The 26,639-nt window shown below is 34.2% G+C and overlaps 1 protein-coding gene across 1 annotated transcript in view; it reads right to left on the bottom strand.

Annotated features, from left to right (window-relative positions):
- The window catches only part of LOC118978743 (protein eyes shut homolog), a 753,210-nt gene that overhangs the window by 622,321 nt on the left and 104,250 nt on the right, over positions 1 to 26,639 (bottom strand). The window lies entirely within an intron of this gene.

Here is a 26,639-nt window from a genome sequence, read left to right as displayed (position 1 = left end):
TGTAGATTCTCTGCTATAGTCACCGTGCTTCTTTACTGGTCATTCTGCCAATTTGAGTTTCCAAATTCTCAAGTCTGCTCAGTCTGCTTCAATTTGTCCAATTGTTTTACAGCTTCCAAATTTTTATGCCTGTTTTCTCCTCTACCATTCCTTTGCCCCAGTGGATTTCTACCTGAGAATATTTTTTTCATGATTTGTCAGATTTCAGGAGGAGTACAGGTAAATTTATGTGATTAATTCATCTTTAACTGGAATGATCACTTTTGTTAATCTATAATTTTCAGTCAGAAAGGATACTGAATTCTTCTTTGCATTCTTACAGAATTTCTTGTAAGTATAATTCATTCTCAGTTTTAGTCTTAAAAGTATATCCAAAATATGTGTGGGCTCTGCCTCATCCTATCAGGTTTTTTATTACAGTCTGATTTTTGGTTTGTTGAAATTGTAAGTTTATAGATATATTCTAGGCCTGTAGAAGCTGCCTGCCTTATAGGGAAGCATTCCACATCACTGTTCTTTTTTCCTTTAGATTATCAAATTAAAAAATGACAATTGGGAACACAATAGCAGCTGTGTGAATAAATCAAAATTATACCTATTGTTTTGTCAAAAAATATATTTCCTGGTGTGCCACAGAAGTTTAATAATTAGTTTATGTGTGCCATGAGATGAAAAGAGTTGAAAATTTCTGGTTTATACTACCTACTTTTCGCTCACATTTTTTATCTCTTACTGAAATCACTCATCTGGTTAGTTTTCTTAGTTATTCCTCTCTAGCATATCCTCCCTTTCAGTCCTCATTGCTGCCATATTTTCCTTTCACAACATTTTTNTGAAATTGTAAGTTTATAGATATATTCTAGGCCTGTAGAAGCTGCCTGCCTTATAGGGAAGCATTCCACATCACTGTTCTTTTTTCCTTTAGATTATCAAATTAAAAAATGACAATTGGGAACACAATAGCAGCTGTGTGAATAAATCAAAATTATACCTATTGTTTTGTCAAAAAATATATTTCCTGGTGTGCCACAGAAGTTTAATAATTAGTTTATGTGTGCCATGAGATGAAAAGAGTTGAAAATTTCTGGTTTATACTACCTACTTTTCGCTCACATTTTTTATCTCCTACTGAAATCACTCATCTGGTTAGTTTTCTTAGTTATTCCTCTCTAGCATATCCTCCCTTTCAGTCCTCATTGCTGCCATATTTTCCCTTCACAACATTTTGAGTTTTTCCTAAGAGTAGATAATTACCTCAAAAAAGTCTAAACAACAAAATTAATATAACTCATATATTAAAGTTGTCTTACTGACTGTAATCCTTTTCAGTAACTCAGTCCCAAAACTCATTAGCCTCATGTCCATAATGATGTATTGTTCCTTTTCTTAAAAAGGGATGAAGAGGTTTATGTATAATTGGTCCCATGTTTCTCTTCCTAGCATTTTCTAAAGCTTCTGTGAATATAGTGAATCTTGAAAGGGGACATGAATTCTCTTTTAGCTCTATTGCAATACAGGTTCCCCATAGACACGAGCTCTGCCCCTCTACCTCCACTGAGATAAAATCTCTTCTGTCCCACCATGAGAGATTAACAAACAAAATTAATAGCTGTTGCTTCTTACTTAGCCTCCAAAAGATAGTGTTACAAAACATAAGAAATAGAGAATCCTTCTCCAAAGTTGCTAGGAAAAGAGATCTTTAACTCATTTGGCTGGAGTCAGTGATCTAATTCATTACATTCATTCTTCTCTTTGACTGTTCAACTGTGACAGATTGTGTGCCCACTGTGAATCAAGAATTGTTTCACTCATTATTTGGCTATTTTTCTTAAGAGACTAAACTAATTCTTATGATTTGGAAAACAAATTGTTTTCCCTTGGTAAAATTTCAAATAGCTGCCTTTGTTTTCCCAGACTGTACCCTTTGTAGTATATTCTGATTTTTTTTTAGATTAGGATACCAGAATTTACTATATTAGCGAACAAAAAGATTGAATAAAATTATAAGTCAGAATCAGATTCAGACAAGATTCTATGTGCCCACAAGTCTTCACTGTGGTGATTCTGCTAACAGAAGCCAAGTGAAAATGGTCCTGCTGCAGTCTCAGCCATTATTAATAATTCTGTTGGAAAGAAGTGAGGAGCCTACAAGAGTCAGCTCTCACCAATTATCTGAGACTGGACTTGACATGGCTCATTACAGATTAATTTATTTCAGAAGTCAACATGAGGTGTGTGCATAGTGATGAGAGGGAAGTTATCAGAAAAACACATATATCCATATTTTGTTCAATAAATTTAGAAGGTTTATAGAACAGTTTTCCCTTCACCTTAACTTCAAAGAACACATTTAGTTATCATCGCCTCATCAGGTTTTGTTCACAGGATGGGGAAAAAGTAGGCATACAGTTGTGAGTACACGAAACACAATGTTTACTCTTGTGTTGTTATTTATTAATTATTGTACTGTTTTCCATTTTATTGTTACAACTGTAAATTTACATTTGTCCAACCCTGTAATTCTAGGAAATGTCAAGTATAAATTTAAATCTGTTTACTGGTCAGTTTAATGGATAATTGGCTAAACCAAGCAGACATTTCATCTACCAAAATTTAAAAAAAAAAAGCTGTATTAGCTGAATTAGGAGACATTTAAATATGACACACCAAAAAAGAGACATAATACTTCTCAAATACTAACCTACATACTGACACCTATTTTAAAATAGTACTTTTGTGAGTTTCAATGAGACATAATACAAAGGAGATAAAGGAAGAAATAGCTAAAAACCACTGTAATTTCAGTGCAGCAATTTGGTCCTTGGTTCAACCAAGTTTAATGTGTCATAATGACATCCTGAAATTACATACATACTATCCCTTAGTTGTAAAGTTTGATTAAATAATCATGCTTTTGTGAAGGAATTCAACTTAAAACACTTTGATGTCCTACACAAGATGAAAGGAGTATATTTTTATGAATTAATTTGAGTTAAATTGTACTATTTAGCCCACATTTTGCCATAAGAAATAATTAATTTTGAACCTTTTTCCCTTACTATTTATTCTGATGGAAGAAAATCATGAAAGTAGTTACTATTCTGCATATATTTTATTAATGAACTTATGGTGTTAGGCAAAAGAAGATTTAGGAGAAATTTAAAAGTTTCTAAAGAAGAATATGCAATTGTAACAATAAAACTCTAGGTATATTTATCTTACTGTAACTTTATGTATTTTGGAGGGTTAACGATTGAAATATAAAAGTCCAAGTATTGTCAAATTTAGTGGCATATTTATTTTACAGTATATCTAAATGTGAAATATTTACCCAATGCCACAGCACATAAACTACTATTATCAGTAGATACTTTAAGAGGAATAAATAGTAATTGGTATACATAAATCAGTCAGTAATTGTTCCTCAAATGTCATGCTAAAATACTAACAAAACTTTCTAATATGAACTTTTTAGAATTTACAGTTATGAAAAACATAGAAATATCTAATGTTACTTACAATTAAATACTATGATATCACAAATGTAATTATATAGATTACAAACAAATTTTAACAAAGACAGTAAATAAAAGATCAAGTAGATCAAAGAGGACCTCTGGGACTTCCACATTGAGATTAGTGGGTCACCAGCCAGAATGGATCCTGCATGGGATGGGACCAACTGTGCCAACATAATACTAAACCCTCGGTAATATGGCTTAGTTGTTGATTATTAGAAAACACTGTGCTGGAAAGATAAGACTATAAATGAATAATTACCTTATGCTTCAGGATATTGCTTCAGGTCAATTTATCAAAACCAATTATTTGTTCACCTGGTCAAAACAGCTCAGTTATCAAGCAACGTTTTATTTATTTCAGGGGCTACTTCAGCAGTATCCATTAATTCTAAAGTATTATATTCACATTTCTGTCTACTTTCAGTTCCCCAATTTGAAAAACTCTCTCCTCCAATCATTTTAAACTCACCCCTCCTCCAGAGCTCCCCTTCTGAGAGAGTGCTAAGATCTGTCAATGTGCTATTCTCCCCAATGCAATGAGTTATTATAAACCTATTCTTCTGTGTTAACAGACTACTTTCTGATATTTTGGTGACTTCTATGTATGAATTCATAGTTTGTTTAATGAAGGCTAGCATGAATAGTAAATAATGGTTTTCTACTGTTAAAGTATATAATGAAAAGATGCACATGTAATACTATGGAAGATTGTTTTCCTGTTACAGAAAATAACATAACTAGGAAACAACACAGGTATTTCCCACTCTTAGCCACTCTACCCCTAATTATTTTTCTTTGCACATGAAGATTATTACTTAGAATAAAAAATAAATACAGGAGAACATATTAAAAGTGATTCTTAAGCCCTATTGGTATTCTAGAAACTTATCAAGTTAATTATAAATTTGAGCACTCCATGATGACAGGAACCACAGATCATAACTATTTTCAATTCCTGCTATTAATATTGATGGTCATGGTTAATTACCAGTTTCATCAGAATTAATTTGATGTGGTAGATTTTCATGTATAGACTGTTTTGAAAACTGGCTTTTTAAGAAGAAAGTTTTTGTTAAGATGTAGTATAAGTATTCAAGAGGAGCAAGCAGTAAGTACATGCATATTTCATTTTATTGTACTTTATTATAGCAAATGCTGCTTTCTTTACAAATTGAAGGAAGACCCTGCACCAGCAAAAAAGATTACAGCTTGCTTAATAAGGATACTCATTTTATTGAGGTGTTCTGTAGTAGAACCCAAAATATCTCTTACAGTGATTACACAATTTGAGTTTTGTAGTCAGAAAGTCTAGATTCAATATAATAACTGTGAGATTTTTGAATGATTTACTGAAACTCTTATTATCCTCAACTACAAAATAACAGAGTATTTGTGTTGTCTCACTTATAAACTCAGCTCTGTTTGGTCACAGTCAAGCACAAGTAAAGCATTCAGAACGAGGCACAGCCACAGTTCCAAGTTCAGTTGCTTCTCCTGGGTATCCTGCCAAGAGGCAATGGCCAGTAGGAAAAACAGGTAAGAAAACACGGATTTACAAATATTTTTTCTGACTTGATTTTACAGTGTAATCTAGTCAGTAGTATGCTATTACGTTTAAGTTACCAAAGATATTCTTGTGTTCACAATCCTTAAAACTCTTTCCCTTGAAACTTTTCAACTTTTAAAAGTTGAAAAATTAGTCAACTTTTTTCATAACTATTATCTAAATCGAATACGTGATAATCCTGCAATTTTGTGCTTATTTGTTCCTCAACATACTCCATAAATAGGATTTACTTCCTAGGTTGCTATGAATAGGAAATGAGAAAGAAATACTGAGTGCTTAGCATAGACTCTGGCAAATACTAACCACTCCACCCCAGGAGACTATTATCATTATGATTAGATGCAAGACTTATTCTGCCATATACTAGTCTTGTTATAGCAAGCAACTCACCTGAATCTTCAACCCTTAACTCCTCTTCTTTAAGACAAAAACAGTTATAGTAACCTTCACTTATGCTGTAAGCTTCTTATAGTATTATTCTGAATTTTTTAAATGAAACTCAAGATGACTCAGTTCAGAAATCCTTCAACCAGTTCCCCTGAACACAAAGCATTAAAGCCTCCTCATTGCCCTGCAGGCGTGCTGTCCTTCCTACTACTTTTACTGCCTTAACTTGTAGATAAGTGCTTGTCTGTCTTTAACATTAGATTACAAACAACCTTAACATGTATCACATGGTAAATTAATGTTATTGTTTAAAGTAAAATGCCTGTTTTCTGTTTCTAGATTTGAAGAGCACTTTCAGAGTGATGGAATGGTACAAATGCTGCCCAGGGGGTCTCTGGGTGTACCCAAAGAGATGTAGCTAACTCCGAGAGAGTGAAAAAGGAACTATACTATTTTCTTTCTTTAATAAGCTTCTATTAATCAAATAAATGTGTTCGTTTTGAACTTCCTCAGTTCCCCACTGTTTCTTATCATCTCAGAAGAGCCAATTAGGCTAGTTATTTGGCTCTATATTCATTATTGTTGCCAAAGAGATACAAGCCAATATCAGGTTAAAATAATTTCTTTGCCTCAAAGCTATACAAGTGGGTCATAATGGAACACACACATATTTTTCAACTCGTGTACAGGTTTTTAGATTTGCTGTTAAAAAAGCATATTGCATGCTAAAAATTACTATTTAGCCTAAACAACTTGCATAAGACTGAGTAAATGAGACCATTCAATCTGTCACTGACTTGAAATAGTTTAGGGAAGGTACAGTTGTTCTATGAAATGCACATGTTAAATCTACCAAGGAGAGAGGCTACAACACTATAAAGGGAATAGGAACTGATTTAGTGGAATAAAGGAATACAATTCTCCAATATAATGAAAGAGAGAATTCTCTCCCCAATCACACCCTGCCTTTTCCTCAGGAAAGTCCTCTGTCAGTGGCTCACCCAGGCCCTCACACTGGCTCCTGCTAGTTTTCCAGAGCAAACTGTACTCCTTCCCTTTAAGAGCTCTAATTAATTGTACCTCTTCTGTGGGTCTGTTTTTGGTGTTCCAATTAAAAGTAATGTTTTTTTTTATTATCTTGCATCCTAGGTGTTTATTCCTGCACTTGGATCCTTATTTTTTATGCCACTATATGTATTTCTAACCTGCTGGGAGAATAAGCTATTTGGCGCAGGGACATAATCATTTTATTTGAAACCCCCTCCCACTACCTGACATTGTCATTTATTTTTAGTCTCAATATAATATAATTTTATCATTGGAAACATGTTTGGTACAATCACTTTAAACACGTTCTGTGCCCCTAGTCTGTAAACAATTTGGTGGCTGACTCACACTGTCTGAGGACAGACCTACAAATGTAACTGGAATTATGCTTCGCTTTCCTTCCCACACATTCCACGGCATGTCCCTCTCTCCTTTTTGCTCATTGTTGTTGTGTCAGAGAAGATGTATCTCTGAAGTTTCTGCTTACAATTCATAAAAGTTTCTCACTAGAAATAATGGCAAATCATAGTACTATTGATAAATATTTCAAAAACCTTATACTAGGAGCCAATGGGCTAACTGAAACACTTACTACTGTACCAAAATATTGCTTCGAGGGGAAATGGGTGTTCCATGTTTGATAATATGTGCTTTAAAAATGCTTGGAAATGTAGAATATCAGGAATATTTTAGAACTATTTGTGCTCAAATCTGTGCTCTCATATTTGTTGGCTAAGTGGGTCAAAAAGGCCATGGCTTTTCAATATTAGTTTTCTTATTTGTAAAATAGACCTCTTATTTTTATCCTTGTAATCACCTTTCTTCCTACTTATACTTCAGTGAAAGACTCACATCTCTGTAGTTGGTATGCTCATGCTCCTTTGTGCCTGTTTTCACGCTCCCTACTTTGCTAGAATATTTTCTACAAATTGTATTCTTAGAAAACTGAGTTTCTTTTCTTTTTTTTGTAATCTCAACACAAATACTAAACTTGTTTATAACATCTACCATGAATTCAAACGGCAGCTTGGACAGCTTTGTCAGTTATATTCATATTATCCTTTGTATATACTTCCATTAATATATTTTGAATAATATTTACTTTTTTAAATTGCTCTCTCCCCATTTGAATGGAAAATTTAATGGGCTAGAACTGTGTTTTTGTTTCTTTGTAGGCCAGGACCCTGAACAATATACACAATAGATGCTTAATAAAATTAGTTGAACTATTGGAAACAAAATGATTCAAGAAAATGTTAATTTTTCAATGTATTTAAATGTCTAGGCTCAAAAACTTTAAAAATATTATTACTATAGTATATTTAATAATATTAAATGAGCTTTTGTCTCTATTTGATGACTGGTTGAGAGTAATGACTCATATTTATGTAGTTTACACTATGTCAAATAATGTATGCTTTGCAAAGATTTTTTGATTTAATCTCCCTTATAATCACAAGAAGTACACACTGTTGTAATCCCAATTCAAGCTGAGGAAACTAAGGCTTTGAGAGCATATACAGGGTCTAGCAGAAGTAACTCCTGCTTGAGTGTGGTTGGCGGTGGGGCACATGAATGTCTCACCTGAGATGGACAGCAATTTGAACATTTCACCTAAAATGTCATATTGCGTGTTTCAGTGTGATAGTGTTATGTTACAGAATTACATGAATATGTTTTGTAATAACAGGTTTTATAATAAAAAAAGATTTTATAATGAAATAGGGGCTTTATTTGTTCTAGAATATATATATATTTATATATAAACATAGACATATAAATATATATAAAATGAAGATATATAGAAAGCATATGTAGTTTACTCTTTTTAATATGTAAACTAGTAAAGGCAATACTACAGAGTAATGTAACTGTACTGGATAAGCTATTTCCAGGTTATTATATATTACTTACTAAAATAAATTTTCTTATACTATCAAAAGCAAAATAATAAATCAATACAGTGAAAAATGAATCTTTAGGAAATGTGGTATAGTAAAAAAGTGCTTTGAATTAATAATTAAGAGATTGGTATCACAGTTTTTATGTCTCTAGTGATGTTGTGGCTCTCATTAGCTCTTGATCAGGCTACTATAACAACCTATGAACCTGACCTCAAGACCCAAAATGTCTTCTAGCATTCTTCTCACTGTTGCAGAATTACATCCCTGAAACAGCTTTGATCATATTACTTTTCTACTCCATGATATTACCTACAAGGGAAAATCTAGACCATTCCCCCTGAAATTTAAGACCTTTCAAAAAATGTCACTTACTTATTTCACCGTTCACTTTACATTATTGTCCATTATTACCAACTCCCATCAATTTCTTTGTGTAAATGCCAGCAGCACTAAAGAATTCTCTGTTCCGTCACACAAAGCAAAGCATCATCCCCTGAATATGCAAATGCTTGGCTCTCTGTGTTAAAATTCTGGCTTTCTCCAAATTTGAGGACACTTGCTTTGTTCATGAAGTTTAACCTTGCTTCAGCCTACAGTACCGACCCTACTTTTTGAGAGAATATAAGGTAATTTAAGCCAGGTAAATTAAACTCGTTTCTAACATTTTAAACAGTTGTATTGACACTGCATTAGATACCTAATTCTGCCTTAGACACCAAATCGACTGGGATAAGCTAAATTATCCTTCAGTGCAAATAATAAAAAACAAAAACATCAGTGACATAATAAAAAACGTTTATCTTTTGCATTTCCTTATGTTGTACAAAGGGAACAAATTGATTACCAAGATCCATGGAGAATTCTGAAAATATTTGGAGCAATAGCAGTAAAAATAGAGCGAGTGCATGGCCACTGAAGTGGGAATCTGAAGTGCAGCGTTCTAAGTGAGCATTCAGATTGGTGTGAAAATCAGTCTCATGAATCCATTGGAATGTCTGATGAAAGCATGCGCAGAAATCATGGATAAGCTTCACCAAATAACTAGGAACAGTGCTAACTCTAAATAAAAAATGTTATATTACTCACCCTTTTTGATGTCTACTAAATACCACTAATAATTTATATGGTACTCATTTAAGTTTAAATAAATGTCTCATATTTCATAGACGAAATCTGCAAACTTTTCTATGGATTTTAACTATTCATAACTGCACCACCTGGTGCTATAGTAAATACCAACTCTTCATTCTTAAATCTGTCATTAAACATATCTGTTATTATACATTGATCATGGTAACGATAGCTTTTCTGATTTAAAAGACGCACTAATAAATTTCACTTCAAAGTGCAAGCAATTTAATTGGGGACTTTCTTGTGGACTTAAAAAAATACTTTACCCACAATAATTCTAAGCCTTAAAAATGAGAAGAGCAAAGTAAAAGTTAATCTTTAAACAGTGCTTTCATTCAATAAATGTTGATAAAAACATCAAACTTGGTAGCTAAAAGGATAACAAAACATAAAATATATTCCAGAATTAAGCATTGATTAACAAGAAGAACAGTGAAATATACAGATTAAAATGTCAGATATTGAAGTTCCCTGCCATTTCATTACCGTAGATAGCAGTAAACATTATAAATCTCAAATTTACCAGGCAGAATGTCATGCAATTTGTCAAATCCAGTTTAGCGAAAATGAGGTTTGTTGCTTACACAAACAACTTGTTAATTCAGTTGGCACCTATTCTACTGCTGCTGCATAAATCCTCAACTCTAAGCTACAACATACATTTTAATTTGCTGGCCAACAGATTAAACAAAGACAAGTATTCAGTCAAGTGGTGTTGTAGTTGCACTGATTATTGGCATCCAATTTCCCACAAGCCTGTTTTTTGTTCAAATTTTTAAAATATTTTATTTATTTATTTTTAGACAGAGGGAAGGGAAGTGAAGGAGAAAGAGAGGGAAACAAACATCAAGGAGTGGTTGCCTCTTGTGCACCCCCTACTGGGGACCTGCTCTGCAATCCAGGCATGTGCCCTGCATGGCAATTGAACCAGCGACCCTTTGCTTCGCAATTGGGATGCTCAATCCACTAAGCCACACCAGCCAGTGTCAAGTCTTGATACAAATTAAGGTCAGACTATACCACATTTCCTCTAATAATCTTAACATCTATTATCCTCTACTGTATACATAATCATAATTCTTGAGAAAATCCAATATTTTAGGTGAACAATTTTCTTGAAATGCATATTTTGGTTCTGAACTTATTTAATGCTACACTTTTTAAAATTATTGTGAGAAGCCTTTTAAAACACATTACAACTTACTCTTCAATCAGAATGCAAACAAAAAAACCCTTAAGTGCCAGTATCAATTTTACATATTATCTTTATGGTGAATAAAAATAAATATAAGTAAATGGACTGACTTAAGATTTAAATAAAAGAAAGAATCTGTTTTAGAGATTAGCATGGAATTATGAAAGTCAGCTCAATTGCATGTCTTAGAATGTCAAACCTGAGAGAGAATATCTGCAAGCCATTTGTTTTCAAAACAGGAAATAGGCTGAGAGACTTGAATTAATTTGCTCAAAGGATTTCACAAGGTCAGATGACAAAATCAAAGAACCTAAATCTACTCATGACCAGTACTCATTCCACTATGTCTTAAGTGTAAGAGTTCATTCAGCTCTCAGCCATTAAGGGGCATTAACAATTTGCAAAGTACTAAATGTAAGTTAGTCAAAGAGCTTAATATCTGGTCTCTATACAGAGGAGTTTATAGTTTAATTTTTTATAAGCTAAGATGCTGTCTGCAGTTAGTATCTCTCCCCCCCCACATAAATCTAACTCAAATTGCATTTTAAAAATAAGTTAACACGTGGGTTCTCACACAGAAAGGACTAGGAGGTAAGATGAGTTGGGAATTGCATGGGCCAGTCCCATTCCCCTGTTAACTCTTTCCACAGCACGAGGTTTATCCTAAAGTTAATGCACTCAGTGGCTGCCAGAAGCAATCGGTTATAGTGCCTCACTCGGATTCAATGAAACCAAGGAAAAACAACAACAACACATGTTTTAGGAAAAAAAAACAACGAAACTCACCACTTTTCTTAGCTCTTTGGTCTCAGATGACTTAGTTTGCCCATTCCTGGACCAGTCACACATAAACAAGGTAGAATAAGTATTTTGGACTGGGTAGGTGGCCAATGCACAGTAAAATTAGACACACAAATGTACATTATCAATATTCTCAGTTAACTAGTACTGGTCACAATATATGTTGCCTTCAAAATGCTCTGCCTGTATATGTGCAAGTTTCCCCAAAATTTAATTTCTAAGAAGACAGCTTATAATTTCTTAATTATGGCTCTACCATTTTTATCTGTATGACTCTGGGCAAAATACTTCTTGTGCCTCACTTTACTTATCTCTGTAGTGAAAATAATAGTAACTATCTCATACATTTTCAAATTAAGCACTATATATAGATAGTATAGTGCTTATAATTATTCATGAGATATAGTAAATACTTTATCAGTGTTATATACAACTATTGTTATAATTATCACTATTGGAATTATTGCCTGATTAATAAGATACAATACGAACATATTTAAGACAAAGATTTAAGAAAAAATCTTTTTGTTTACAAATTGTGTCTAGTGGGAGCTAACATCTGATAGAAAGTGACTTGCACACAGAAGCTAATGACTTTTTTATTTGCAGATTATTAACTATATTTTCCTCTTATATGTCATCAATCACCTCAATGAGTTTTTGCCTAATTCCTCCATAATGGGCTTTCACATTTTCCAAGTTAGAAATTAGACTTCCAGTACTAACAAACCACCTCCTCCACTAAGCAACTTAGATCTCCTATGTGGAGGCAAGAATGTACAATAGAGAAATGACACTCTCTTAAACTGGATACAAGAAAAAAAATGAAACTGGGCCAATCACTTACACCACATACAAGAATAAATTCAAAATGGATTAAAGATTTAAATGTAAGGCCTGAAATTATAAACTGCTAGGGAAAAAAAGCATAGATAATAACCTCTTTGATGATGGGATCAGCAGCATTTTTTCTGGATACACCCTCTCAAGCAATGGAAGCAGAAGAGAAAATGAAGCCATGGGAGTTCATTAAACTAAAAGGCTTCTGCACAGTGACTGAAACCATCAACGTAAGAAAAAGACAACCTACTGGCTGGGAGAATACATTTGCAACTGAGGTATCTGATAGAGGGTTGCTATCTAAAAATATATAAGGAGCTCATATGACTCAACATCAAAAAAATAAACAGTCCGATCAAAAAGTGGGCAGAGGACATGCAGAGATATTTCTCCAAAACGGACTTAGAGCTGTCCCACAGGCACAGGAAGAAATGTTCAACATCGCCTATAATCAAGGAACAAAATCAAAACCAAACGCGATACCCCCTCATACCTATCTTATAATGAACAGATATTATAAAAAACTCAACAAATAATGTGTTGGTGAGAATGTGCCAAAAAGGGAACTATTTTGCTTTGTTGTGGGGGACTGCAAATTGGTGGAACAACTATAGAAAACATTATGGAGATTACTCAAAAAGCTAAAAACAGATCTACCATATGACCCAGCAACTCCACTTTGGGATACTAATGTGAAGAAAAAAACAACAGTATTTCAAAAACATATCTACCCCCATGTTCATTGAAGCATTATTTACGATAGCCAAAATATGAAAGCAACTTAGGTGAACATTGAGAGATGAATGAATAAAAAAGATGTGGTACACATATACACACAAAATGCAATATTAATCAGCCATAAAAAAGAATGAAATCTTACCATTTGTGACAAGATGGATGGGCCTAGAGGGTATTATGCTGAGTGAAATAAGTCAGACAGGGAAAGATAAGTATTAATTTCACTTATATGTGGACTCCCCAAACCCAAACAAACCAATAAAAACAGACTGGCCAAAGGATGTTTGTCAGAGGGGAGGGAGGTAGGGAGATGGATGACATAGGTAAAGGGGCATGTAGTCAATAATATTGTGATAAATTTGTCTGGTGACAGATGATTTCTAGAATTAGTGGTGTGATCACATTGTATGGTATAAATATGTCTAATCACTATATTGTACACATGAAACTAATAAAATAACTAATGAAATAGTTTTTATCACCTTAAATAAAAATAAATAAAACCCAATTCATTAAAGAGAATAAATAAATAAATAAAGACTTGTTAGGTGTGCCACTAGAGCTTCCTTGAATATGAACAAGATGTATTTCCTCTTATCTAGGGTAGGGGTTGCCAAGGTTTTTTTTGTAAAGGGCCAGGCAGCAAATATTTGAGGTTTTGTGGGCTCTGTTGTGACTATTCAACTGTACCGCTGTAGTGTCCAAAGGATAGACAAGATGTAAATGAAAGGGCGTGACCATAACACAATAAAACTTAACCCAAAAGCATGTGTAAATCCCTATGGCACGAGAAAACTACCCTGATTGTCTCTCCTCACGAGATAAAACACATCCTTACAGTTAATCAAGAATGCAGTAAAAACAGTAGGTCAGGGGTGTCAAAAGCTGGGAAATGTTGCGGTGCTAAAGAATGCTACTTCTCCCGACCTTAGTGGTTGGTTTCTTTCATGGGGGAGAAATTTCCTTAGAACTAAATTCCTTCCTTCTAATTCACACAGAGAAGGGCACGGTGGTTGACAAGATTTATAGGTTAGAATGAGAAACAGGACACATATAGTCCTTCCCTTTTCTTTCCCTTTCTATCTGGTGGCTCCCAAGAACAAGATTCGCCTCTGCTTCTATGTGCGCAAGCCTGTCCTGGTTTATTGGGACCAGCAACCAGGCAAGTAAGTCTGTCTGATTCCCCGGATTGATACTTGGTAATTCGATTGCCTTCAGATTCAAAGTACATTCCAGTATTAGCTTACTTAGTTATAAAGCTGACATTTTTATCTTGCACATTTTAACATGTCTATTTCTTACTTTATTTCAGACTTACATGGGAAAGGGAGGTAGGGTTTACCGAATGCATTTTCAGACTCTAACATCTATCATGTTGTTCAAGACAGAGCGGGAGTTATAATTTTGGTCGGGGCTTTTGGTGGAACCAGTACCTACAGCTTTGGGCACTAATTAATTATTTTAATGAATTGATGTCTCTTTATTAAAGGGAAAACAATCGGCACAGTAGGGCAGTACAGTGCCTCACAAGCCTAGAGCACTCTTCCCCAGGGTACTGGGCAAGGGCCAGTTTTATGGAGCTTTAGAAGTAGCAACATGTAAACAGGGTGGGATTGCCTGGTGTTAGTTCTCTGACCTTAACAGCAAGATCAAGGAACAAGAAAATAAAGACAGCGCCCAGAGTTCATGGCTTTTGGGTAATTTCTGACTGGCTATTCCGAGACTCCATTTAAGGAGAGCATTAACAGGAACACAAAAGTTCAGTTTGCTGATGTGACTACCCAGGGCAGGAGTGGCTCCATCTTGGGCCTAAAAATTTATTTCAGGGATTCTAACACTGCCAGTTCCTTGGGCACATAGACGGACCTCAGGTTCCTGAAACCTTCTGGCTTGGTTGTACTTCCAAGCCTGTTAGACTTGCTGTGCACATGCGGGTCCCTGTGCCTGGAAGCCTCTCCCACACCCCATCACACTGGCTGGGACAAATGAGGGCCCATAGCTACGTGCCACTCATTCTCCTGGACCCTGGGGTCTGGGCTGCGAGAGTATGAGCAGGTGCCGCTTCCCTCAAGGCTTTAGCATTTGGGTGGAAGTAGGCTGAAAATAGCCTGGCGAATTTACCTGAACTGTGTTCAACCAGTGCAACCTTGGCCTCGGAATCTGTGGGTGAGCAGGTCAAAGCGTCTGGGACGGAGATGGGAACCTATCTGGGGCCGTGGGAAGCCCGGTGGGCGCCACACTGCCAAGTCACCAGCATCAGACCCGCCTCCCTGAAGAGGAGACTTGACTCCTGTCCTCTCCTGGCTTTTCTGTTCCTCTTCTGCCCCACCTAGCGTCCTGGGGTTTCTACACATAAAATTTTAAAGGGTGAAAGCACAAACACACATAACCCACAGACACTGACAGCAGTGTGGTGATGGCCAATGGGAAGGTGGGGCGGGGGCAGGGTCGGGGCTGGCAAAAGAAGAGAAGATGGGGACATCTGTAATAACGTCAACAATAAAAATAAATTAAAAAACATAAGTGTGAACAATTATTTTGATTTCAGTCTTTGGTAGAGATAATATAAACCATGAAGTGTTTTCTGCCTTTTTTCATTTGAATTTATTTACTTATTTATTGTTGTTCAAGTACAGTTGTCTCCATTTTCCTTCCTTCACTCCCCCCCCCAACCACTTCCCATCTTAGATCCTACCCACTCTAGCTTTGTCCATGTGTCCTTTATACCTGTTCCTTGACGACCCTGTGAAATGTTTTTAAATAGACTTTTAACTACTGTGACTTTGGCAGGTGTCTTTAAAGTCTGACTGATGACCACACAGGAGTCACAGCATATTGGCCTCTATAGATTGAGCCTCTTCAGAATTAATACATTGAAACCTAATGTGGTGGTGTTAGGAGTTGGGGCCTGGGATGATTATGCCATGAGGGTAGAGCCCTCACGACGGAGATTAGCACCCGTATAAAAGACCCCAGGGAGCTCGCTAGCACCGTCTGACATGTGAGATGACAGGGGGAAAGGCTGTCTCTCCTGTGAGAGATGGTAAGTAATCCACTTCAGAAGCAAGTTAAATTGCAACCCACTCAGCAGAGTAGGCCATCAGGACAAGGCAGGAGATACCAGAGGGAAAAGGTACAGCAAGAATGTCCTGAGCAGCACATGACCAAAGAGTTTGTTTGCCTGCAGCCACAGTGAGCACTAACTTGGGAAACAACAGTGGTAGCTTCCTTCATAACTATTTGAGGGTAATTTCCCAGCTCAAAAAAGTGAAGCAAAATTCCATAGGAAGCATTTCCACAGCAACAGTCCTGGGCATCAGTCTCTATGGCACTGAACTGATTATTTCTGTACTTATTAATTTAACGTTTCATTAACTGGACAACCAGGGTACACTGCATAACTATTCACTGATCCAAACTGAGGTGGTATAAAAAAGCAGTATTATAAAATACTGCTTTTATAAAAAAGCAGTATTTGATTCACTCCTGTTTCTAACCTTAAAAGCTACTCACTAACCTGACTACAAGGCTCTAGAAGAAATCCAGGAATCATCCCATAGTTTTGTATAGTCTTCTCAACGATTATCAAAGATTCGTTCTGAGCTCCAAAACTGCTAACTACAAAATGTAACACATTCTATATTAAATGAAGGAGCTATTAGTAAATTTATTAAAAATGAGAACTCAGATTAAACTTTTTACAGTGAATCCAAAGGCAAATATCCATTAATTTATTGGGTCTAAATGATACTGAATCAGACTATTACTAATGCCTATTATTTATTTATTCATCATTCAACACATATTTATAGTAATGCATTATAATTGTACAGATACTTAGGATTTATATTTAAAAATAATAGAGAGAACTTGAGAAAAGTAGAAATTACATAAGGAGAGTAGAATTATATAATAAAAGGAAATTATATGTTTGTTTTAAAGACGTGTTAGTTGTTTAAAAAATTTTTCTTTTTCTGTAGTAATTTACTGTAGTAAATTTTCTTTTACCTCATTGAAATCAAACATAATTAAGCATAGTTACAGAAGTTCCCAAACTTCTATTACTACAGTGTTTTGGAATTTTAGAAATAAAGGGTTAAGTACTTAATTCCTTGCCCTTAGACTGCTTTGTGATATGGAAAGTTTTATCAGTTGGCTCAAGGTAAAGGAATTATTTTAAAACAGAATTTTGTTAGCTAACATATTCATGTTCTATATAACTAATTGTCAAAAATTATTAATTAAACATATTTACTGCTAAATGGACAGAGGTTTCTGGGCACAGTTATTACGCTTGATTAATTGCTTACACATTTACAGAGCAGTAGGCATATGGTCTGTATGTTTAAAATATGAACTCCAGCCAGAACCTGCCCCTGGATCTGTTTCTGCGGAAAACTATCCGTGTTCCCCAAGTGATCAATTCTGGAATAAATCAAAGGTCAACTTAGAATAATACAGAATCAAGCATCTCCAAGGAGCCCTAAAGTGTTGTCTAATTCAATCCTGTGCTGCCTTCACATAAATCACCGAGACTTAATGAACATGGGGAGTCTTGGAAGAGAGATACCAAGAAAAGGAGAGGACCACATTCCCAGGGGGTGAAACCTTCTCTTGCATCAAGTCCACGAGTATTCTGTTGCAATTTACACTAATTTATCTTGTTCTAGTTAATAGGCTAGAGAATATAGGTCACAATAACTAATTGCATAGCCTAGGATAATCACTCCAGTTAGGAATTTGGACATTTTCAAATTAGAACATTTGGTTCAAGGTTTATTCTTTACCCTTACTCTCATGTTCCAAGTGGTATAAGAAAAAAAACAACAACTAATGGACACAGACAGTAATGGTGACTGCTGGGGAAGGGGAGGGTGAGGAGAGCACAGCAGGCATAAATGCTGATGGATGGAGACTAGACGTGGGGTGGTGAATATGCAGTAGTAACAGTGCACAGACAATGTGTTGTAGAATTGGCACCCAAAACCTGTATAATATTGTTAAGCAGTGTCACCCCAATAAATTCAATAAAAGGGGGAGAGACAGAAAAAGTAATGCCAAGGTGAGATTTTCTAGGCTCTGAATCATTAAAAAAATTACTTAGCATTTGTGTATTAATTGCTTTACAGAGATTCACTAACAATAATTAGAGAGGTATAGTAGTTACATGTTCTTTTTCATGCCAAGTAGACATACAATTTTTGAAAAAAATTAAGATAAAATTTGATTGAGGCATCACTTTACACAACTTTTTACTTCCAGGTGTGTTTTACTATAAACTGTTCATGTTTAATTGAAATCATACAAAGATAGAGTAAACAAAAAGAGAATAAAGGAAAAACCAATAATGAAATAGTAAAGTATATGAATCTTTGGGAAATGTAGTGTTGTAGAAAACTACAGCTACTTCTCTTGTAATTGGATGATTTCCATAGTATAGCAGCAGTTGAATTATAAGCAGGTTTTTGGAATTAATATTAATTAAAAAATGAATATTAAAATATCACTTGTATTTCCTAACAAATATTATTAGGCAAGTTTCAACATAAATGTATCAGAGCTAAAGGAAGAAGACACACTGCTATTAATCCTTATTATTATTCATTTCTTAGTTTGAAAATATATTTTAAATAATATAAATAATCTCAGAGCTTTTTAATTCTTATTTGCACTTTCCAGAAAATATATGTATATATTTAGGTATGTTCTTATTAAAGTTATATAATATGTCTATCCTATATTATAAGGTCAAAGCTGTATAATTTGTATCAGTATATTTTTATGAACACCTAGGAAGTATAAATGGTGGGAGTCAAGACCAAGAGAGACATAAAAGTAGTTCTAGGCCTCATGAAATTTAGTCGTGCCTCAGTTTTCCTAGAATGAATTGTACAGTATAGGAATCTATTCTTATCTATGCATCCACTCACCACTGAGTGAAATATCTCAAATCATCAGATGGCTGTATGGCATTTTCAACTTTTAACTGTCCATGATATCTGTAAGGTCAACTCAATTGTTTCTACAAAAAATCATTGTTTATGATAGTAGAAAAATAAAACTAACTTGGTCATATTGATTCAATTTGGTTTTAAGTACATAAAATTGTAAAGTTGTTTTGACCTACTTCTAAAAAAAGAAATGGTTATAGAACGGGAAATTTTTAGGTAGCACAGTGTTTTTTATAATGATCTCTTTTATAATTCAAAATATTAATGTATTCTCTTTCATATGCTATGGTTTGGCCGGCTTCCCTTGGTCAGGAAGTCAAGCACACCTCAGCTTGGCCCATCTTTGGCTTCAGAATCCAAGTGGGTATCAGTGTCATATAACTCTATGCTGACAGGTGGGTTCCCTCACCTGGGGTGTGATCATAAACTCAAAGAGAGAAGTAAAAGGTGAGTCACAGTTCTGTTGTGGTTAGTACAAGGGCATGCCCAGGTTACTTTGTTGTAATAAAGTATCATTGTAATTAAACAAATTTGTATCCACTCTCTATTATTTGTAAGGAACTATGCTACATGCAATGGGAAATAGATTTTTGACAAAGAAATAATCCTAAAACCAAGTTTGAGAAAAAAAAAACTTCCACATATAAATAACTTTAGCAAAGGCAGACTGGTAATGTAATAATAAAAATAAAAGAGAGTACACATGAATTGATTCTAGAAATAACTGTTATATTGCCCAAAGGTAGTGGCCTCTTATATTTGCATTTACTGTGACTTTACTAAGTCACAGAATGCCAATACTTATTTGTTAGAATCAAACTGAAATCAATTGATATTTCCCTTTATATTATTATGTACAATTGTATAAGAATCCTTTGGTCTCCTTTACTGTACTTCTTTTGTAACTTTAATTTGTATTTTTAAATTAGAGTTTACTTTCAATATTATTTTGTGTAGGTTTCAGGTGTACAACATAGTGGTTGGACAATCCTATACTTTACAAACTGTTCACCCTGATATTTTCAGTATCTAATTGCCACCATACATAGTTATTATAATTTATTTTTTTAAGAAATCAAAAACAATCTTTAAAGATAAACCAAACCATCTGCTCAAACATTATCTGGTAAAAATAACCTTAATAAAGAAAACATATACACAGGAAGCCAAAGCTACAGCCCCTTGTTATCATTCCCATGAAAAATATGCAGATTTTGGTATCTTCCTTTGGATTTTATCTTCTTTTTGTTTCTTTGTAATTGAAAGATAAAACCCAAAGCATTGTTTAAGAGGGAAATTGAGCTAATCCTTGTAAAGTGATTTGCATGGTGCCCAACAGAAAAAAACCCCTCAGGAATTATTGGCTATTATTAGATTTATTTCTATATAATTTGATGCTTTAATTTGTTTCTTAACATAGTGGTACACACTTTTCATTATGTTATAGCAATTCCTTGAATGCTTTAATTGGAGATGGGTGATGATAGAAAAATTGCTGCTTCATAGAAAAACCAAAGGAACCATGAAGAAGCCATACTTTTGTCCTTTAATTGTCAGTGTTCACATATTATTTGCTCATAAAGAGTTTTACAAAGAAAGATACTAGAGAACATTCAATGTGAAAAAACAGGTTCTCACTTTTTACTGAAATTTATAATACATTATTGTCTATGGACCATGAAATAAAACATCTAACTATATATATATATTCTTTTTTGTTAAATAGATTTCAACTCTCTTTCAGGGTTTTCAAATTCTAATTTACAAAATCCTCGTATCTGGTGGCTAGGTAATTGAGCTTTTTATCGATGCACTTGTGTGTATGTGTATTGTACATATAAATGTGCAAGGTTTTTCCAAGATGTAAATAAATCCATTTATAATTCATCTAAGATAAAAAAATGCTTGCCAATATATTGGAAACATAAAAATCTAGTATAAAATTCTAATATAAAATCTGCTAATTTCTTCTGTTTTAGTTATTTGTTAATGCAATGTTTCTTTTATCACCTTGGATTAATAGAATGCTATCATCTAATCAATTAGTATTTTTCTGTTTTTGAAAAAAATTTAAGTAATAAGGAAAAATACAAAATATTTCCTCATTAGAATTTTCAGGATTTGGCTCTTACTACTAACTAATTTATATTCCACTGGTTACATGTTGTATATCTCCTTAGAAAGGCTGTTTTCTTTCCGAATCCGTGACTAATCTTTGGAATACACATGCTTCATGAAGGAGCCTTGCTAATAAATAACACAAGGACAGTGACTCAAGAACTCGTTGGCACAGCCAGGAAAGGCAGCAAAGCTATTAATGTCAGAACGAATTCAGTCCTCAGACAATTTTGTCAATTATTAGAATGTTTATTCATTAAAAAATATCTGTCCCTCTCTAGCATGAACTGAAATTATGAATTGAGAAATGAATAATAATTACCCTTTCTTCCTACAAAAATGGGAATATGGGTTCCAGGCTACATCGGAATTTAGGGAGCCTGGCTAAGACAAGTGGACTGAAGCACCCAGTACTACAGAAATGGAGGGAATCATGACAAAGTCATATATAACCAACTAAAGAACAGAGCTGAAACTCTTTCTTTTTAAAATGCTTTATAAGAGAATTCAGATGGGAGACATTAGAAAAGGGATATTTTTGATATTTGATATATATTAGATATTTGATGCTGGAAGGTAGGGGGCAGCCTGGAACTATCACTGCAGTGTACTTGCCTGACAATGGTGGATGGGCAAAAACAGTTAAGGTGTAAAGTATATATGGGAATTACATTAGACTCTTTCACATTTCTTCCACATTTTTAGAAGGAAAGGAAGAGGAAGTGCTGGAAGAGGGGGAGCAGGAGACTGTAAGCCACACATAACAATCCTTGCAGGACATTTGGTATTGTATTGGTCCACACAGAAAGGTGTTTGATACTCGGTCCCTTATCAAAATGTCCATGGACACACTTGGTCCTCACAAGCTGTCTACCTAACCCCATGCATCACTACCAGCTGGGCTGCTGAGGAATGAAGGGCTATTATTGGCAGTACAACCACAACACAATTATTGGGCCAATACAACATGGTAGTATTTTTTTATGTACTAATCCTAAAAAAACAAAAATAAATGTTACGGGCAGTTTGAATTTAGAAATATTTTCTAAGTGTAGACACGTGGGCAGGACCAAATTTCCAATACCTTCTGCCATGAACCAAATATGCCCAAAAATGTTTTGAACAGGACCAAATGCCTGCTGATTTAAATAAAAATGAAATATTAAAGCAGAGGAAGAATAGTCAAAATAAATGCATATTGAGCACCTACTATGTGCCTACCACAATACCATACACTTTAAAAGTTTTCCTCTAAGTAAAATATATGCCAAGGAAATATTTTCTTTCAGACTAAATACCTGTGAAAAATGTCATGGTGATATATAAATAAATAGAAGTCAATAGCTAACTGCCTAATTTTACCACACAAATCAATATTATACAATACACATTGAACTTTATTTTTCTCATAAATGACAAAGGCAAATTCCTATAACTTTGACTCCAAATATTTATGCTTTTAACTGTTTTGTGATTGATGATGAGAGAACTTTTGCTGCATGGTATAGTGTATCTTTTTAGCATTCAAATCAGCAAGTGAATGCTTCAAGCCATAAGATTACAATAAATATTAATGCAGGGGCTTTTTGAACTTTAACACAGTACAATAGAATAAGTAGAATTATAAGAAATGGAGTCACTAGACAGATGAAAGATTTATAAATATTGATAAAACAACAATACTTAGACATTTTTAAGAATATGAATAAAACAATGGGAATGGAGATTAGCATTAATGTTAGAACCACAGTAAAATGGACAGTGCTCAGAAGTGCAAAGGTTTTGAAAGATTTTTATGAAGAGCATCATTTTTTATTATATATGATCTACACATTTTAGTTTCAATTATGTATAATATGTGACAGAACTATTTTTTAAAATAACACTCTTAAACTGTATCAGCAAAACCAATACTCAAACCAATAGAAATTTTTATATTAAAACATTTTAATATGTTTATAGAAACCCAATAGTTTTTCCTCCTAGTGAACTACTTATTTATTAGGTTGAAGAGACCAAAATTAACTTGCATTTGGGGTGAAGGGATGAAGTGGATATAAGTATCGATTAGAATATCCTCCAATATGAAAACAGTTTTTATAGGATTTATATCATTGTTTAGAATAAACTGTATCCACAAACTCATAATGTAACTTAGGTGTTTAACCTAATTTCAGAAGGAGGATTATGCTTGCATATAAAGTTTTGTTTTCTTAAAATAAAAAGTAAAAAATAAAGCACAGCTATCTAAAATGTATATTTAGGTGATATAAATTAGACTTGATGTACTTATTATTTCCTGGAGTATAAAACAAATTTTAACACTATTAGGTATTTTTAAACTTTCAGAAATATTATGAATGATCTCATGGGATAAATTAAAAGCAATTTTAATTTGTACTTAAATGTCTATGAAAATAAAAATTAGTAGCAAATATTTATTGAGACTTCTATATACCAACACTACTCAAAATACTTTTTTTGACAAAATTTACATTTACTGGCTAATTTAATATTCACAATTTTTCCGATAGGGTACCATTATGTTCTCTTTACAGATGAAAACCAGGCATAAAGAGAGCTTAAATGTATTGCCTGAGATAATATATCTAGGGTTCTAAAGGCATAATTTAAAACTATAGCTTATACTCTCAAACTCTGGTGAGCTAGAATATGAAGGCAAATGTTCTGCAGATTTCTTATAAAAGTAAACTATAAATTAAATATTAATGCTTAGCCATTAAATATACATCTATATAACACATGCTAATTTCTGTTCTCAGTTATTTACATATACTAACCCATTTAATGCCAAGTGGCTAAAAGTATAGATAGCACTTCAGGCCCAAAATGTACAATGCCTTTATATTATATGTAAGAATTCTCCATCCAGGAGAAGAGAAGCAATACATAGTACAAAGTTAATGTAGTATGAGGAATACTGATATTTTTGTATTACTTGTTTTACCATACATATAACTCAAAGATTTAAAAAAATAATCTAACAATTGTATTAGTTACATATAGGGTTTAATATCCCCACATCAAAGATGAGAAAATGGAGAATGTGAAAGACAAGTTGTTGGAACTTCATCATTACAGCAAGTAGTAGAAACATTGCCTAAAGCTCATGTATTCTTTCTCTAAATTCTAATGTTTTTCTGCTTGAATAGTTGTGAAATGTCCATAATGGTTATTGGAAGCTTCATTGCCATGTTTAAGAGCCTATTGTATGTCTGAAACTGCATTAGGCACTTGGAACACAAAGACAAAAATATGCCCTGTCACTACATTGTGGGTCACCTGAAGCCCCAGTCCAGTGTTCCTTTCTGTTCAGCATTTGTGTAGAACAAGAGTGTCCTATTGGGCTGATAAATTCTTTGTCACCCTCCTTCAATATCCAAGAATATAATCATGTCGAAGAAAGGAATTACTATTAAATTTCTCAAATATTATCTGGAAGAATGTCCAAGAGGCGAAATGTATGCGGAAGAGTACTTAGGTTTCCCCAGGGAGTTACTTGAAAGATCCACAGCCAAGGTGAAGGCTTTCACTGGGTAGTTACAGTTATGATAGACATGGGGAAATGATGTAGAGAAAGGAAAATAAATCAGGATAGTTGGCATATCACAGAGATAGAACAAAATGGCAGAAATGACAAGGATCAAGTTAAAATTTTCAGTGAGCTCATGCTCTGCTTTAGTATAGTGCTAGAAGCTGAGAATACAGCAATAAACTAGAGAAAACATACTCTGCTATCTGGTAATGTCAGAACATAAGAAAATTAAAGAGGCATTGGAAGGAGTCTTAGAAAATATTAACAGACTGGAGTAGAACACCTAGAGCATTCTTACGTTGTAATTTCCGTTAAGAAAATATCTTGCCGCACCAACTCACCTGTGCCTAGAGCACTACTTGGAGTATTGAAAGACAAAAAGGAGCAGCGTTATTTTTCTGTTTTGAATTTTTATATCTGATTCTGAAAACTTTAGCACTTCAATAATAAACAGCTAATAGAGTACCAAACTGCACCAGGTATGACTCTAAACAAGAAGTTATATAAAAACCAAACAGCAGAACTGAAAATCAAAATAATTAGATGTAAGAAAGGCTAGAGGGACTATCCATAAGCCCATAAAAAAGGAAACCTGCTCATAGCTAGAAAAGGGAGGACAGGTTATAAATAAGAACAAGCAAAAGCCAAACTATTGAGGAAATTGTAAGAAAATAAATAGCCAAACATTTTGTAAAAGCTACTATATGATAGAAATATAGAACATTTGGCTAAATAAATAATCATTTGTTAAAAGGATAATTTATTAAGTACCTTTTATATATGCCATCAGCTTTGAGAATCCCTTCCTAACCTCTTGCAATTTCCCCACATAGAACAGTCCCCTTCCATGTGCCACAGTATTAATGTGCCCAGGTCCTTTATCCCATTGCATTCTACCTTCAGGGAATTGGGTCTTAACAATCTAACTTGAGCCAAATTCACATTAGACGGGACCAAAAAAATTTCCATTTTCCCCATACTTAATTTTCATCTCTCTCTCCAATTAATACCTGCCAAGAGGAATTGGAAGAAAAAAAGTGTTTTTCCTTCTTTCCAGAGCCATCTTCCCCATAACACAATAAGCCTATAATCAGAACCAGAACACTGGAGAAGTCAATAGTTGCCTGAAGGGTCAGCTGTCACTGAAGGAAAGTATCATTTCAGTTGATTCTATGAGACATACAGTCAAGAGGATATTTGCTAGAATATAGTGGAGTTGAATATTTTCTTCTATTCATGTAGTGCTAGCAAGACTCAAATGTAACAGAAATAATTTCCTGCATTCTGTATATAAAACTCAATTTCTGAATTGAATGTTTTTCTGTGTATTCTATCCTCATTGTGCCACTACTTGTGAAGAAAGGAAATTGCCCTTCACCTGGTCTCTTGGGATCCTTCCTTGCCCATGTCTCCTCAAACCATTCTCCTCTAAACAGCCAAAGTCATCTTTCTTTAAAATGCAATCTTGTCATGGTGCTCATCTGATTATATGCCTCATGAGTTCAGTTAGCTCATCATTTCCTACAGAATAAAGTCAAATACCTTAGATACATCCATACATAGACTTTCACTGTGTGTTCTTTCTCAGACATCTTTCCTCATTTCCCACGCAAAATGTACTGCTTCCATTCTTCTTTTCTAATTTCTTCTTTTCTTATTTCTTCTTTTCTTCTACGCTTTTTGTTACTGCCATTCTACTAGAAGTTTCTTTTATTCCCTCCTTCTTACACTTAGCACTTAATGGAATCCAAATAAATAGTTTTAGTTAAATGAGTGAATGAATGGGAGTGAATGTACAAACCTGTCCCTGATTGTGGCTCGGTCACTCATATAGTCTTTAATTTTTTTCATGCCTCTAGTTTATGTTAGTGTATTTGGGTTGG

This window comes from Sturnira hondurensis, unplaced genomic scaffold, assembly GCF_014824575.4.
Source record: "Sturnira hondurensis isolate 20B ecotype Veracruz unplaced genomic scaffold, ASM1482457v3 Scaffold0022136, whole genome shotgun sequence".
Lineage (NCBI taxonomy): Eukaryota > Metazoa > Chordata > Mammalia > Chiroptera > Phyllostomidae > Sturnira > Sturnira hondurensis.
The sequence above is the reverse complement of the archived record's forward strand: the minus strand, read 5'-3'. Positions and strand labels throughout refer to the sequence as shown.